Here is a 14,550-nt window from a genome sequence, read left to right on the forward strand (position 1 = left end):
GTTTTTTTTTTTCTTCATTTCTTTCGTTCGAACATCCATAAGCAGTCACAATAGTCTGGCATCTTTAGTGCTGATGATCCTGCGCCACTGAACTCTATCTATCGATCTGCGCTCGATTGTTCTTCCTTCATCCTCCAACTACCTGGATGTCTGTCACAGTAACCATAGACTGTATATAGAATGGACCAACAGATCCCGTTGCTCTGGACAGAGACCAGTGAAGGCTATTAGAAGCACTTTTCCGGTGAGCGCCGAGCGGTACTGCGCAGCCTCCAACTGAGAGAGACGACATAAATGTGACGTGAGCAACCTGTCTGAAAGTTGTAAGTCTTCTGGTAGCTGTGCCAAGAGAAATCTCAATCATTCCGAATATTGCAGAGACGAAGAGCAGGTATATGTAAGGAGATAACATGGACACAGGCTAATTATTGCTAACTAAAATGCTAGTTAACATTAGTAATTAAACTTAAACAGTTAATGTAAGCTACCTGCGAGCTTCTCCTGTACTATACAGTAATTCCTCTACCATGCGACAGTAAGTCCCGTGGTAATGACACAATCGTTAGCCTATTTTTACAAAAACGTCTACTATGGATCCATAACGTGAGATACAAGGTAATGGAGCCTTTTATACATTGTTGTGTTTCTTTAGAAATAAACAATGGACAAATAGAGTCTTTAAACGCTTCAGATGTAAAGTTATTCGCTGTCAAAGTGACGTCAAAATGAATGGCAGTCAATGGGATGCTAACGGGGGGTGAGTGCTTGTTAGCATCAAAATGGCGCCATAGGATCTACGTGTTGTGAGGAGAAGATTAGCCCCTTGGGTAAGCCTCTAACATCAGGCCTCTAACATCAGGCACCCATCACTGGCTCTGTTTGTACAATTAACCACGCAACAACTCCTTGGCATTTTGACTTGCGCTATGCAGCTACTACTACTAGCTACACAAAACACGTCTTCTTTCTGCACCCCGGTTGCGTGCGCAAGCAGTGATGACATTGCAGAGAAATCCATGTATAGTAGAGGAATTACCGTATAGTACAGGAGAAGCTCGCAGGCTGTTTTGACTTACATTAGCTGTTTAAGTTTAATTACTAATGTTAATGACACACCGGAGGTGACATGATGCACGATGTGTGTTATGGGTCAGTTCTGTTTTCCCTGTCCTGCCTGTTTTCCTCTTCCCTTTTCCCCTGTGTTTGTTATCTGTGTTTGTCATCACCTGCTGTGGCGAGAGGCAGTCTCAAGAGGATCTAGGTCAAGGGGCGTGGCCACTCTCTCCTGCTCTGCACTAATCAACCCAGCAGTTTATCAATCCAGGCTGTTCACCTCTTCAGCGCCAGTTCGTTACAATCATACCAGTGGTAACTTGGCTCAGTATATACAACTAGAGATTCCGCTCCTAGTTTTCCTGCAATCTTGCTCTGTGTTGGTTACTTCATTGTGCTTTAGTTAACGTTTGTCTCCTCTGTTCAGATCCCGTTTCTGAACCTGCTACCTACCTGCTGCTCCCCTGCTGTGACCTGCTTGCCTGCTGCTTGCTCACCTCGCCACTCAGCTCTCATCGCCGCTTGCCTCATCACTCAGCTCTCATCACTGCTTGCCTCGCCACTCAGCTCTCATCGCTGCTTGCCTCGCCACTCAGCTCTCATCGCCACTCGCCTCATCACTCAGCTCTCATCGCCTCCCCGAACTGATCACCTGGGTGAGTCAAGACTGGAGTCTTACCGCCACCCTACGTCAAGTCTCAGTTCTGCCTTGCCACACTCCAGTCTGCCCAACTCCAGCTTCAGTCCTGACCTGGAGCAACTCAAACCTGTACTATTCCTCTCTGCATTATTCTAGTGTGTCTAATAAACACTTTAACTGCTCCTCTGTGTCCGTGTTGCCTGTCTCTGAGTTCTGGGTCAAAAACGAGAGCCTAACACGGTGTGCTGTACCGACCATCATTGTCCCCTTTGCCCCACTTCAATATACAAGCCCCGGTGTAGGCAAAAGGTTTTGCAGCACATGGAGGTGCATGTAAAGAATGCCATTCAACATGAAGGTTAGTTCCCTCCATCAGCTTTGTGCTATGCTGTTGTCGGTATACATGCAGTTTAGTGTCCAAAATTAGTAATTAATGTGCGCGTGACATGTTTGCCGCTCAAAAAGTCATTTTGTTGTAAATGTGCATTATTTACATGCGAAAAAATGGCGGGGCGACCCCGTTCTTTGGAAACGATTGTGGCAAATGAGGCCAAATGTTTTCCCGCTGTCGTGCCAAGGTACTTATCCCCGCCAGGATTTGTATCCCCTGGCCACGGGAGCACGTGTGCAGTCAGAGCCGAGTTTAACTGCTGCACTTCAAATAGACCTTTTTCACGGCAGACATGTTGACATGTCATAGCAGGAAAAGCAACACGTGCATTCAAAATCATTAATGATGGCTGCATTCCACTGAAAAAGTGAGCAAAAAAGTTCCAAAGCCATCCTAGAATTTAGCAAATCAAGCAAAACGATTACATTTTCTAAGTAGGCTACCACACAGCTGACTCACAACAAGCTCTTTCACAGCCTGAATATGCAAACTCTCTGGTTCTGTGGGAATTTCTGAGTCTCAAAGTCGGCAAATTTGCCAAATTCTGCTTTGAGTATCGTGTAATTGCAAGTTGAAAAACAGTTTCCCATGTTTTTGGTTTGGCGCACAACTAGGTGGGCCAAAATGTATTGTGAACCTAAATTGATATGCGGGCCGGATCAGAATGTGCGAGGGGCTTGAGTTTGACATATGTGGTCTATAGACATATATTTTTAAATATTTTATTCATCAGCATGATAGTCTGCATTTATCTTATAGACAGATCATTTGTATGTTTGTATATGATTGCCATTACTTTTTACTTATTGCCTTTAGTTAAAAAAACACCAAATATATTTTTAAGTATTTTATTCATTAGCATGATATAGCATTTATCTTATAGACAGATATTTTTTTCAAGTATTTTATTCCATACACAAGCTTTTACTTTGAAAAGTAGAAGCTCTGGGGCGGCAGGGCATGAGACGGGAGATCATGACCAAGGGGGTAAGCTTCTCCTCACAACGTGTACTGTCAGGTTCAGCTCCTGCTTTTATTCTGTGCTTTGTTTGTTTATTTGCATTTCCTGTTTTATTTTTGAAATATTCACCTACTCTCATTTCAGGTCTCTTGCCTTCCTCCCTTTGTCTGCTTTCCCGCCTGTGTGATTACCGTCCCCGCCCCTAATGTGTTTCACCTGTTTGTTTTCAGCTTCCCCAATCCCCATGCTTAAATACTCACCATTCCCACTTACCTGTGCCAGATTGTAGTTGAATGTAAATCACTCTCTACAGCGTTATTCCTTGTGTTTGTATTCCCAGTGTTTTTCTGACTATTGCTTTGTTTTTTGACCACGAGTTTTGCCTGCCACTTTTTGTACCTTCGCTTGCATTGTTCTTTGAACAATAAAAGACTTACCTGTGATTACCTATCTGAGTCGTGCATTTGAGTCCGCCATTGTACCGTTACACGTACCTCTTATGGCGCCATTTTGATGCTAACAAGCACTCACCCCCCGTTAGCATCCCATTGACTGCCATTCATTTTGACGTCACTTTGACAGCGAATAACTTTACATCTGAAGCGTTTAAAGACTTTTTTTGTCCATTATTTATTTCTAAAGAAACACAACATGTATAAACGGCTCCATTACCTTGTATCTCATGCTATGGCTCCGTAGCAGACGTTTTTGTAAAAATAGGCTAACAATTGTGTCATAACCACAGGACTTACTGTCGCATGGTAGAGGAATTACTGTACAGTACAGGAGAAGCTCGCAGGCAGTTTCGACTTACATTAGCTGTTTAAGTTTAATTACTAATGTTAACTAGCATTTTAGTTAGCAATAATTAGCCTGTGTCCATGTTATCTCCTTACATATACCTAAGCTCTCCGTCTCTGCAATATTCGGAATGATTGAGATTTCTCTTGGCACAGCTGGGACTTACTGTCGCATGGTAGAGGAATTACCGTACAGTACAGGAGAAGCTTGCAGGCAGTTTCGACTTTAATTCGCTGTTTAAGTTTAATTACTAATGTTAACTAGCATTTTAGTTAGCAATAATTAGCCTGTGCCTATGTTATCTCCTTACATATACCTACGCTCTCCATCTCTGTAAGATTGGGAATGATTGAGATTTCTCTTGGCACAGCTACCAGAAGGCTTACAACTTTCAGACAGGTTGCTCACGTCACGCCTATGTCTTTGAGCTCAGTTGGAGGCTGCGCAGTAACGCTCAGCCATCACCGGAAAAGTGCTTCTAATATCCTTCACTGGTCTCCGTCCAGAGCAACAGGATCTGTTGGTCCAGTTTATGTACTGTCTATGACAGTAACTTGAAATTGAATTTGGTGAACTGAACCTGAATTGTGAGAACTGAATGTGAAGCTATATAGAGAGTTGAATTTTCAGTAAAGATCAAATTTGATTGGACTTCAGTTCCAAACGAATAAATTCAATTTCAAATTATACTATTCAGATTCAGATTTTCAATGCAATGATTCAAATTAAACAATACAATTTCATATTATGTGATTCAAATTCAGTTTTTCAATGCAATTATCCAAGTTTATCAATTCAAATTCAAATATAAATGATTCAAATTCAGTTTCTGGTGGCACATATTTCAGCCCATAATACTGTTCGATAGCTGTTGACTATTTACTTTGTACATAATTTGTGCAGTTTTAAAGTCAACAATATCTCTGAATTGTAGTGTTTTTAGTTTGATGAAAAGTGGATTAGTTGGTGCTTCTAAAGGACCTTTAATTAAAGCGCAAAATCTTAGAAAAAGGCCTTCTAAATCATACACCTTGTTACTGCCTGGCAAAAGGGATGGCTGCATCATTAATGGGTGCGAACATAGCTATTTATATATCTTTATATAAATGTCTTATATGTCTTTATACTGGCAGTTTCTGAAAGGTTATAATAGTTTAACAAATCAATAAAAAGAAACAGAGAAATAACATTGATATACATTGTTTTATAAAAAAAGAAAAATCATTATTTTGCCTAAGTTTTAAGAAATAATTTTAAGAAATCAATCAGGGAAAACATGTCTTACTATGTCCAAAAGGGGGCGCCCCAACATTTAAAAACCATGCACACTGTATTTAAGTCTGCTTAGCAACCCCCTTCAAAGAATAGTGGAAACATGCATTCACAACACTATACTAAAAATCATAATATACTTACAACACAGGAACATACAGGGATAATATTAGTAAGAGGTGATCAGGCTTTGCCAATCAGGGTTCTTAGAGTTCTTAGCCTTATGAGCTCAAGGTTTAAAATCCTTGGCACCTTTGAAATTATTTCTTAAGACATTGGTTTATAGACTTACTTTAACATAATGATGTTTTATAGAGATGCCCCAATTGATCGATAGGTCGATATTTAAAAAAACGTGATCGGGCATATGGTATTAATCTCTTCTAGCCGTCGAATGACTACTACACACATATACTGTAGTTAAACACTCTCCGCAGAGAGCAACATGCCTGTGCCTGATTGACTGTTCATGTGTAGTGAAGTCCTCCCGTGGCTGTCTCAGGAGCTGCACGTGGTTGCTCAGGCACGTGCACGCTGCTGCAAATAAAACAATAGTTATGTATTGTAACTCCAGATTCAATGAGTATAGACATAATGTTAGCCCTCTAAGAGCTGCTGCTAAAACATGTCAGCTGTGTGGAAATTCTACAAAGTGTGTGAGACTGATATTACACAGTGCCGTAAATGGGCTAGAACCGTTACCGTTACTGAGCACTGGCACTTCTGATTTTTGTCCACATGAGTACCATTACTATTTACCGCCACCTCCTGTGGTGAGTAGGTACGCACCCCTTAACACCTACGTAACTGCGTAGCAGCTTTTATTGTTTTTGAACAATATTTTTTAGGGTTTTTCCTTTATTTAGAACAGCTGAAGAGAGACAAGAAACGGGGGAGAGAGGGGGGGAATTATGCACGCAAAGGGCCCGGGTCAGATTCGAACCAGGGCCACTGGCAAGGACTGAGCATTGGGCGCGCTTTACCAGGTGAGCTATAGGCCGCCCACGCATAGCAGGTTATCGCAGAGAAAACACAGCAGATATTGTCCTAGCTAACATGGATAATTGTAGTGGATAAACTTATTGTAACTCTGACTGCTGGAGTATACTACTGTGCCGCTGTGCCACCGACCGATACAGGAGCACAGCTGTGATCCAGTGCGCAGCCCATGGCATGATCCGTCCGCCCCAGCGCTCACCAAATCTTTCACATCAGACCAGCGGCTGTGACTTTATGTGCCGGGTGAAGCCGAGGCAACAGTTGCTTTTGTGGCAGAAACACATTTTGACAAGAGCATTGTAAAAAAAAAAAAAAAGTAGAGAGCGTGCGCAGCAGGACAACAGACTTTTGCTCTGTGCGCTTTGCTTCTCATCACCAAGGGCGCGTGACTGCTTGAGTGACACGCGCACACGCTCCAAACCACTTTCACTTAATCTTTTACATCCATACAATAGGAAGCTACTCTTTTAATGTATGTGTCTTAATCGGTTGCATATTGTTTTTATACAAAAGGAGGTTTACACATAACCTTATCACAGCCAAATATTTCACTGTAGCCAGAGTGGCTGGTGAGCAAAAAAGTTAATGTCAAGCCCTGAATGTATGTAATGAAATGCATACAAAAACACATTTTAAGTGATATATTACCAAGACATGCGTATAGATTAGAGATGCACCGATTGACCGGCTGGTGACTGGAATTGGCCGATTTTCACGTGATTGGCCATGACCGGCAACCGGCCGGTCAGTCTGGCATATGCCGATTTTATGCTGGTTAAATGCGCTCGGGCACCACATGATTAACATTGCGCAACATCAGCATCACACGTGCACATGCAGGGTTTCCGCTATATGCATGTAGGAGCGGTGCACCGTTGTTTATGAAATGTCATTAAGTCATAATTATACACGGCTCTGCAGAGCCATCTGCTCTACTGATCTCAGGCGAACTGTCAGCCGCGCTCTCTCCCCTCTGAGGCTGAACAACTGGAACATGAAAACCGCACTCACCCGGTCCCGTGAAATATGACAGCTACAGTTTATGGGGAAATAGCTTTGGGCACACTGAATTTGATAAATTTACTGTTTATCAGACCCCAGATGAGACAAGAAGCTAACATGAGCTAACGCTACGGTCCCTCTGCCTCTGACGCTGTATTCCTCCAACACGCTGTATTAACGTTACTGTTTAAAACGCTTTCCAGGTTAGTGGGGATGCATACTGCTCAAAACCAACATTAAAAACGTAGTAATCTTCCCTCAGCGTTTTGTTTTGTTGTTAAACTGTGTGTAAAATGAACGGTGACGTCAAATCATCTGTTTCAGGTAACAGCACCCTGGTACTGTCTATTTGCTGGATTGTTCTGAGGTAACCGTTGGTAGCTAACGTTAGTAGATGAGTCCGTTGACAGCAATGGCATTGTTCATATTTATGCACAATGACAAATAAAGCAAACTTGCTAAAAAAGGAACTACACACTGTTTTCAGGTAACATTACTGTTGACGTTCAAACAGTGAGCGCTTGTTTAGCCTGGCTGGACATGTGGCAGATGAGAGAAGAAACAGACTATCTGGTGACAAAGAAATGCTTCTGTTTGCGAAGAAAAACTTGCCATTGATGTACAAGTGACTGCAATAGGCCTGTGTGTGTGTGTGTTATGAGAAATATCTTTATATTGCAAGGCTATATTTATATTTATTTGTTATTTATATATTATTTTATTGCCATTACTTGTTTTCCCTGTTTTCACACAGAAGTTTAGTTTGCTAAATATATCAAATTTTTTTTGTTGGATGTGAAAAGAAGGAAATGGTTCTTCCATAACATTGCACTTTAGATGTATGTGAATTTCAGGAGTAATTTATATAGTTCTATTTTATAGCAATCGATTATCTGTTCAAAATATTTTCTATGTTCTATGCAAAATGTAAAATGTTCTATTAAAGAAAGGATAGAGAATAAATATTTGTGTGTGTGCTGTAAAGTGGTTAGAAAACATGAAATTGGAATCGGCTAAAATCGGTATCGGCAGGTCAAACTCAATCGGAAATCGGAATCAGCCTAGAAAATTGTAATCGGTGCATCTCTAGTATATATATATATATATATATATATATATATATATATATATATATATATATATATATATATATATATATCCAAGACACATGACCATATCATGCAACTGCTGAATTAAGAGTACCGGTGTCGTGCCAAGGTTCTTATCCCTGCCAGGATTTGTATCCCCTAGTGCGCGTGCACTCAGATATTTTGTGTATCCCCTCTGTAACTTTTCCCAGAAAAGAGCAGACATCTCCATATTATCTTAGGTTGTTCACTGTGACCTGAAAAACACCGAAAATAATAGACATGGTTGTAGAATAGACCCTTTGCATGTTAGGGGAGGGGATACACAAAATATCAGGTGAAAAAACGGCCTGATATTTTGTGTATCCCCTCTGTACCTCATATGGTAGACAGGTGAACAAAGCGGTTAATTGAAAAGCCATAAACTAAATTAAATTAAATTAAAACAGAAATCACGTTAGAGGGCAGGGAGGGACGGGTTAGGAAAGATGGAGCATCCTTGTCAGACCACACCTGCAGAAAATGGACAGATGGAGGTAGCCTAGATTAATGGAAAAAATATTGTTCATAAACCTGTATGTGATGTCGGGTCACATATAGATAGGCCTATCAGTCGACCTATATGTAGCTAAGGTGCATGGCGAGCAGATAGTAACACAAGCAACGATAAATAGTCATTCTGGTGCCTATTCTTAACTGTCGTCACTGCATGGCACTCACTTTTTCTCTGCTTAACGCCGTAGCTGTATCCCTTCTAGCCACAACCCAGTCACTCCCCGTCTGAGGAGCGAGTGAGAGAGTGACGGTGACTGCAGAGCAGGCGGTCGGAGCAGAGGAGAGTTTAAAGGCTCTGACACACCAACCCGACGGCCGACCGTCGGCAGAAAGGCAGTCGGACTGCCTCCCCGAGTTGGTCAAAAAAGTGCCTCAGAACACACCGAAGCGACGCCAACTTGAACGTACGTTCTGCGCGTGTGCGAGACATAATACGTCTCCATAACAGCAGGCGGCGCTAATCTGTATTGTCGCCCAAAAAATGAAAACCGGCATCTGATTGGACGAATGCGTCACGTGGGTCTGGCTGCTCCCGGATTTTACAACCGAGCATAATGGCAGCTCGTTCGGTATATGATCTCATATTTGACGAAGATAGTTCACCAAAACGTGTTTCTGAAAACATTTTAAGCAAGAAATAGGCCATGCTGTTGCTGAATTTGTCTTCATTTCAGATCGACAAAGGTCAGTTTAAAAGATTTTTGTCCGATTTTGAGAGGCGTTAGTCACGCTCATCCCGCTCATCATTTCCGGGTTAGTGCTCTACCAATCAGATTGGCCATTGAGTCCGACTGCCTGCCTACCGATTCAACATGTCAAATCGGCCCAAATGAAGGCCAAGTTCTCCTCCGAACAGACACACCGAACAGACTCGAGTCACTGACCTTGCCAGACTGTCCGACAGCCGATAATCGGGTTGGTGTGTCAGGGCCTTAAGTTTAGTAGCGAAGATATCAAGGGACTATAGCACATGGATGTATAATAAGAACGGTAACGTTTCAGCAGTTTGCAGTTTTGTGCACTAATTAGGAAACGTTAACACCCGTTTTCCGGCGCGTTTCTTGACGTCGAACTACAAACAGGCAAACTGGCCAATACTATAATACAGCTACAGTATATCAGCTGCTACAACTAAACAAAACAACACAAAAATGACCGGTATCGGCCCTTTATCGACAGATATTGCTCATTGATGATCGACAATCTGTATCCTAAAAACGTGATCGAGGCATCTCTAATGTTTTATTATATACAGTCCCACTCAGGTTCTTCACTAGATTTCTTACTTCACCATACATACCTCCGCTAAGAAGGTTATGTTTTCGGCTCGGTCTGTCTGTTTGTTGGTTTGTCTGTCAGCAGAATTACAGAAAAAGTACTGGCCTGAATTTTTTATGAAACTGGTGGATTCAATTCAATTCAATTTTATTTATAGTGTCAAATCATAACAGGAATTATCTCAGGACACTTTACAGATAGAGTCGGTCTAGACCACACTCTATAATTTACAAGGACCCAACAATTCCAGTGATTCCCCCAAGAGCAAGCATGAATGCGTAAGTGCGACAGTGGCAAGGAAAAACTCCCTTTTAGGAAGAAACCTCGGACAGACCCAGGCTCTTGGTAGGCGGTGTCTGACGGTGCCGGTTGTTGGTATGATGAACAATGGCAATAATAGTCACAATAAAGATATTGTAATAGTTATAATAGCTCATGGTGTCGTAGAGCACAGCAGGGCGTAACAGGGTGTGGCAGGGCGTTGGCTGGACATAGCAAGTCGAAGCCGGGCATTGCAGTGCGTAGCAGGGTGTAATAGGGTACAGCAGGGCGTAGGGCATGACCACGGCGACAGCTGCCACCATGATGTAGGTGCCATCATGATCCAAGATGACGATGCTGGGCGGAAAAAGAACATAAGGACTCCGGGCAATAAGCTCCCCGGAGCTTTGTTAGTAACAGGCATTTCTGTGACACGAATACACACAGATGGAAAGAGAGAGGAGAGAAAAGCTCAGTGTGTCCACGGAGGTACCCCTGTAGTCTAAAACTATAACCGCATAACTAAGAGCTGCAGAGAAGGGGAGATAGGGAGGCTGTGTTCCGTGATTGTGGCTACACACCTTCCCCCGCCGGTCTAGGCTAACGCTGCGACTCATTACTCCCTAAGTATATGTAAGCTTTCTATGGGGAGAAGCAGAGATAGGGTGGGGGTGCGCCATGACTGTGGCTACACACCCACCCCCGCCGGTCTAGGCTAACGCTGCGACTCCTCATACCCTAAATATAGTAAGCTTTCTATGAAGGGAAGCCGAGATAGGGAGGCGGTGCGTCATGACTGTGGCTACACACCTTCCCTCACTGGTCTAGGTGAACGCTGCAACTCCTCACTCCCTAACTATAAGCTTTATCTAAGAGGAGAGTTTTAAGTTTACTCTTAAAGGTGGTGACGGTGTCTGCCTCCCGAACCCAGACTGGGAGCTGGTTCCACAGGAGAGGAGCCTGATAGCTAAATGCTCTGGCTCCCATTCAACTTTTAGAGACTCTAGGAACAACAAGTAACTCTGCATTCTGGGAGCGCAGTGTTCTAGTGGGACAATAAGGTACTATGAGCTCTTCAAGATATGATGGTGCTTGACCATTTAGAGCTTTGTAGGTCAGGAGAAGTATTTTAAATTCAATCCTGGATTTTACAGGAAGCCAATGCAGAGAAGCCAACACAGGAGAAATATGATCTCCCCTCTTAGTTCTTGTCAGAACACGCACTGCAGCATTCTGGATCAGCTGGAGAGTCCTGAGAGTTTTATTTGGGCATCCTGATAATAGGGAGTTACAATAGTCCAGCCTGGAAGTAACAAATGCATGGACTAGTTTTTCAGCATCGTTTTGAGACAGGATGTTCTTAATTTTGGCAATGTTACGAAGGTGAAAAAAGGCTGTTCTAGAGGTTTGTTTTAAGTGGGCGTTAAAGGATATATCCTGATCAAAAATAACTCCTAGATTTCTGACAGTAGTGCTGGAGGCCATAGCAATGCCATCTAGATTAATTATATCTTGGGATAAAGATGTTCAGAGGTGTTTAGGGCCCAGCACAATAACTTCAGTTTTGTTTGAGTTTAACATCAGGAAATTGTAGGTCATCCATGATTTGATATCTCTAATGCATACTTGAAGTTTGGCTAACTGACTGGTTTCGTCTGGCTTGATTGATAAGTATAATTGGGTGTCATCCGCATAACAGTGAAAGTTAATTGAGTGTTTCCTAATAATATTGCCTAGAGGAAGCATATACAAGGAGAATAAAATTGGTCCAAGCACCGAGCCTTGAGGAACGCCATGGCTGACTTTAGCGTACTTGGAGGATTTATCGTTGATATTAACAAATTGAGCTCGATCAGAGAAACAGGACTTAAACCAGCTTAGTACGATTCCTGTAAGGCCAACTAAATGTTCCAGTCTCTGTAAAAGGATGGTATGGTCAATAGTGTCGAATGCAGCACTAAGATCTAATAAGACAAGTATGGAGACAAGTCCTTTGTCAGCAGCAATTAGAAGGTCGTTAGTAATTTTCACCAGTGCCGTCTCTGTGCTATGATGCTTTCTAAATCCTGACTGAAAGTCCTCAAATAGACTATTCCTACGTAAAAAGTCACATAACTGATTAGCGACTACTTGGGTGGATGGATGTTGCATGGGCCAAGGAAGACGCCATTACATTTTGGAGCAGATCCGAATACACAAATTATTTATTAAATAATTATTCGAACACAACTATTAAAAAGTAATGTAATAAGTTTTGTGGTGTGACCTTTCCACTAGGTGGGGCTACATATTTATAGGTAGCATTGTGAATTTTGGCTGTTTCTGTTATACTTGCAGCTGTGACCCGGGATGCCACAGACAGACACTCAGCAACGACGTTTCGGCTACATTTACACTGCTATGTTTTGGTTTTAAAATAAATATCTTTTGCTACATTTACACCTCACATTCACACTGCTCTGGCGTTTCAGAGCCCCTAAACCGGAGAAATTTGAAAACACTTCTGTCCCCATTTTGGTTTGAATTTGGTTTCCGTGGTTGTATTGTAGTCTCAACAGCCACAAACAGAGACCATTGGAAACGATGCATGTCAGTCAGTCTTATTGTGAGGTAGGGTTAAATGTTGCTCCCAGATCGTGGTCAGGAAGCGGCAGTATTTTATTGTTCACTCTTCACTTTACATTGTCTTTGCTATCTCTTTTTCCTCTCGCTTTTTCCTAAAGGAGAACTGTCGATAGGAAAAAAACCGACCACAATCGGTGTTAGCAAACTGGAGTTGCTGCAGCTAATGGCCAGAGCTCCCAGTTAGCTAAAATGCCAGTTGTGGGGGCATGTTCTAAAGAGTACCTTTGTGCCTTCACAATGTCTGAGTTGAAAACGCATCTTGTTGTCACGTAAGGGCCCTGTTCATGTTGCACAGAAATTTTAATTGCATTTTGTGTCTGTTAAGAAGCACTCTTTAGAACATGCCCCCACAACTGGCATTTTAGCTAACTGGGAGCGCTGGCCATTAGCTGCAGCAACTCCAGTTTGCTAGCACCCATTTTGGTCGTTTTTTTTCCTATCGACAGTACTCGGAGACATCTAGCAATCAAGATTCAGGTAAAAATCGGCCGGAGTTCTCCTTTAAGCTACTCTCACTTACCGCTCGCTCTCCTTCCTTGTTTGACCATACAAGCTCTCACTTCACTCACTCAACGCACCTGCCTTTCTCACTCTAACTTACACTACTCTCGTAACACTAACCTTTCAGTAACAGTAAAAAGTTAAAAGCTACTACCATGGCAACACCAACCGGGCGGAGTATACATGCTCCTTCCTGTTTACACTGGCTCGCGTGCCCAGTATATGTGAATGGTCATGAAATATGCGGTTTGGGCGTGTTAGTTTAAATTGAGAATATTTCTTCTACTGTAGCTAAAACTCTCATATGCACAGGGATCATTGTGGCTCAAAACGCCGCTTAAAAACCAAAACGTAGCTGTGTAAATGTAGCCTTAGATGGTGAGTTTCAGTTTGTGTGATTGATAATCACCTTTCAAAAGGGCATTATGCAATAGGTTTAATAGTGGTCACAACATTAGTTTAATAATGGTTCAGGGGTGCCCTGGTAGCTCACCCGATTGAGCATATGCCCTATGTACAAAGGCTCAGTCCTTACCGCAGTGGCCCAGGTTTGAGTACTAGTTTGGCCCTTTGCTCAAAGTTGTCCCCTCTCTTTCTCTCTCCCCCCTCCCCTTTTCCGTCTTCTACTTTTCTATCAAATAAAGCCCCAAAAACTATTGGACTATTGGCCATGGCATAGGTCTGTGCTCTTTGAGGGCTCTTCTAGTTATGTTCTTGTTTTTCGTTCTTTTAAGAAGTACATTTGTATTTTTTGTAAAAGTATATAGAATAATATAAAGTATATAATCTATATAGTCTGAGACTGGAATTACTTTAGTTTATGCTCACATGGTGCATATTCCTAAATAAAGTTATTAAAAGTAATCCCGTTAATTGACACAAAGAAAATCTATTTCAGATACCAACCAGGTGCACCAGTTAGTTTCTGGGTGTCTGAGCAAAAAAATGCCCTGTGTTGTCTGCTGTGTGCACTGTACTGGATGGGAACCTGGAAAGGACAGGGTACATAAGGGCCCATCAACAAATCTTTGCCCTTAACCCTCTTGGTAAACAGACTAATCTGGACAACTGACAGGTTAATCTGACCATGTGTATGAATACAGTCATAGCCTGAACCATGGCA

This window comes from Sander vitreus, chromosome 4, assembly GCF_031162955.1.
Source record: "Sander vitreus isolate 19-12246 chromosome 4, sanVit1, whole genome shotgun sequence".
Lineage (NCBI taxonomy): Eukaryota > Metazoa > Chordata > Actinopteri > Perciformes > Percidae > Sander > Sander vitreus.